This window comes from Peromyscus leucopus, chromosome 1 (genome assembly GCF_004664715.2).
Source record: "Peromyscus leucopus breed LL Stock chromosome 1, UCI_PerLeu_2.1, whole genome shotgun sequence".
Lineage (NCBI taxonomy): Eukaryota > Metazoa > Chordata > Mammalia > Rodentia > Cricetidae > Peromyscus > Peromyscus leucopus.
In genome coordinates this window covers 38,578,366-38,581,897 of record NC_051063.1, presented here as the reverse complement: position 1 = coordinate 38,581,897, position 3,532 = coordinate 38,578,366, and the positions used below count along the sequence as shown (strand labels likewise).

Below are 3,532 nucleotides of genomic sequence, written 5' to 3'. Positions count from 1 at the left end.
AAGAGAAAGATGCAGCATGTGATAGAATGCTGATGCAGGGGTATTTGTTGTACTGAGTGGATGTTTAATGTTGAAAAACCTTAGGGAGCTGTGATCTCTGCATTTCAAGCAGTCTTTGTAGTTTGGATGCTAACTCATTAGTACTAACCTGCTATTGACCTGAGTTAACTCCCATATTCTTGGTTTGCAAATAGAGGTTGGGGAATCTTTCAGTGCCCCAGTCAGTAGAGCCTGTAGGAGAAAAAAAGAAATAGATGTCAGCAGAAGAGAGGCTAGAGAGTATGTGTTCTTCTATATCAATGGCAGTTGAGTGGATATATTAATGTATGGGTGGATTCTTAAGTGATATAAAACAAAGTAGGAAATTCAAGTTATTTGAAAACTTGGTTTTTGGTGGACAAAACCACTCAGAGGTGGCTTCTACAACTATGACTTGAAGAAATATTTGATGTGGTCTCTGGGGGATCAGGCACTTTCCCCTACATATCCAGGACAGAATTGGGAAAGTGCTTCATTAGCTACACATGTGAGTAGGACTTAGAGGACTTAGCCAGCAGGAAAAGTTACAAGAGCTAACTATGTCATGTGGCGGTCAGACAAAACAGCACATAAGGAAACAGGCTTATATCAAGTAGTACTGACAAGAACAATCAACTTAAACCAGTGAAGAGGTGGATACTATGTGCTTGTCTACCTTGTGCTAGTCATGTTACCAAGTAGAGCACAGAATGTTTTTAAAGGTAGCCTTTGTAATCAAAGCACAGTCTTAGATAAAGGAATTAGTAAAATTTTATTTGTAGAACAATGGAAATGTAATATTCAGTGTATATTATAAAGCATTCAGATAGTCATGCAAAAACAATATAACAGAATTATACTGTTGGGTCAAATGGGTACAAATAACAACACATGCTTGACACATTTTCCAGTAGTAAAGACTGCTTACATATGGAATGTGTACTTTGGGGTGAAGTAGTATATAATACTGTAAATATTAGTATTGGAAAGATACAGAAACAGAACAAGATTTTTGAGTTTGAGGATATGTTTCAAAGCTAGGTGATGATTGAAAAGTATCCTGATATTTTTTAAAACCTATATAATCACATATGGTTTATTTAATAAAGTGATTGTAACCTATAGTACTATAAAATGTCTCCGCAACTAAAGAGTGACATGCCACGTATTTTCTCAAAATTTTGTAATGAGTATTTTTATTAAAGGGACATCAATATCACTTGACTTTCAAGTCAAACTTACTGCTTTTTATGGGAATATGGGAAGAAAAACATAATGACAAAAAAAGCTACTATACCCAATGGGAAATCAAGGGATGGTTTTAGATTTTTGTTATTTTGCAGAGGCAATCTTATCTTTTCATGAACATTTTCCCTTCCTTCATTCGTCAGCGGTACTTGGTTATGGCCTGCAGTGCTGGACTAATTGAAGGTACGAGCATACATCTTGGATGTGCTACCTGTTAGAATCCAACTCAGGAATCTTTCCAAGCCTGTGGGAGCCTGTTTTCAGGTTCCTTGTGCCTTTACCCAGCAGGTCCTCATAGAGAGGATGATTAGGACCATGGGCCTGAGTGCAGGTGTCTGAGATGGTCTGCACTTGGCTGTGCTGGGGGGAGGTCTTTTGCTCCAACCCCTTGGCATTTCTATAAATGCCTTAGGGCAGAGACATTCAGGGCCCAATGGAATAGGTTCCAGGCCCTCTCGGGGCTGTCCTTTATTTTCTATCTGTTTACCTCCACAATCTAAATCCTTCTATCTAATATTTCCTGCTGTTGGCACTCCAGAAAACTCTGGGGAACTGAGGGGTTCGTGGGTTAACACCTCGCACAAGCACAAGCCATAGCCTCATGAGGACATGTATCATATTTTCTCTCATCTGTATACAAGTAATAAGGAGCGGGGTCAATTCCTTCCCTTTTATAGCCTTCTAGAATTTCTTCACTGTCCCAAGAGCTTATAAAGCTGCCCACAATCCCACCAACATTGGGCAACAACATGTCAACAGACTGAGTTAATTTGAGGATCCTCAGGATATCCCTGGGTATAGAAGAAATTGATTTCCACAGGAAATTGACATAGGATTGGTTCATTAATGGTGTCTATCATCAATCTCTCAGGAGCTTCGGGAATATCCTCTCCAGATTCATAGAGCATCCCATCTTCTTTCTTTACATCATGCTCCCTCAGCAACCTGATGGCATCTGAATAGTTCATCTATCTGAGAAACTGTTTAGGGTTTTAAAGTTCAACCTGAAGCACTATGCTTGCCATTGGTGACTTCCAGACTCTGTCCACCATTTCACACACTAAGTCCTCTAAGTGGTTCAAGAAGTCCTCAATGGTCAACAAGGGACACTTCCACATGAGTGAATTCAGCCAAGTGCCTTCATGTTCTGGACTGTTTTACATTGTATGACTGGGAAACACGAAAATATACCCGAGGGCTAGAAGGTAAGTCTCCAGGTATAACTGTGTGGACTGGGTCAAAAACACTTCTTCTCCAAAATAGTCAAGCTTCAAGAGTATGGCCCCACCTTCCACCTATGTCTGCACCAGTGTTAGAGTAGTAACTTCACTGTACCCCTGTTGAAGAAGTGATTCCTAAGGCACCTGGTGATCATGGACTGTGCTTTCAAGATTTTGGGCATGTTCGCTCCTTGGATAATCATGTGCCAGTTCCTGAGCTGGACATCTACCTCAGACTCATTTATCAGGTTATGTAGTTAGTATATATTCCACATACTGCCACACTACTCTCAGTAGACAAAGACTACTCCATTGTAACACTGACACAAGTCAGCTGACAAGACACACTGAAGATAGCCTACACCATCTTGCAATACCAGAAACATCAAATTCTGTCTTTGCCTACAAAACCTGTGGACCCAGCCAGACACCTTCACTCCTTGGCCTCTATATCCTCCTAATGCACAAATATTTAAAGATGCTGGGTCGGGCAGGCTCAAGTCATTTTTAATGATAATTTTCTTTGCTTCTTCCAGGTTCTTTTCTCTTTGTAAGGAATCTTCTGCCTCTTTCTTCTCCCAAGAATAATTCTTCAACTGTTCTCTGTGCCTTATCTTTTTAATGTTCTTCATTTGTGACTTAGAAATGACAGCCCACCTCTCATCTTCCTTTTGTGAATCCACATAAATGGTGGAAAACAGCTCTTTTCCAACTGTCATCAAAGCCTTTAAGCCTGTTTTAAATGGTTTCTCCTTGGTTCCACGTCCTGTTGTATCATTTCCTTTTCAATCAGAGACATACATCTCTGTTAGTTTCATCTCTGCAGTTGCCCTGATCACCTCTGAGGACACTGATTTGCATGCACCACTGTCACCTGGTCATCCCAACATGCAAAGAACACTTCCTTCAAATATCCTGATTTTTTGATCTCTTCAATAGAATAGTGTTGATACTCTCAGGGTTAAAGTAAGAATTACAAATTTTGATAAATGGTTGCTTATGACTCTCTAGGAGTAGTAAACATATTAGTTTGAGAGGTATGAGTA

The 3,532-nt window shown here is 39.9% G+C and overlaps 1 pseudogene; it reads right to left on the bottom strand.

Moving 5' to 3' along the window:
• Nucleotides 1-1,419: 1,419 nt before the first annotated feature.
• On the bottom strand, nt 1,420-3,304 carry LOC114696705 (annotated as a pseudogene).
• Nucleotides 3,305-3,532: the final 228 nt, after the last annotated feature.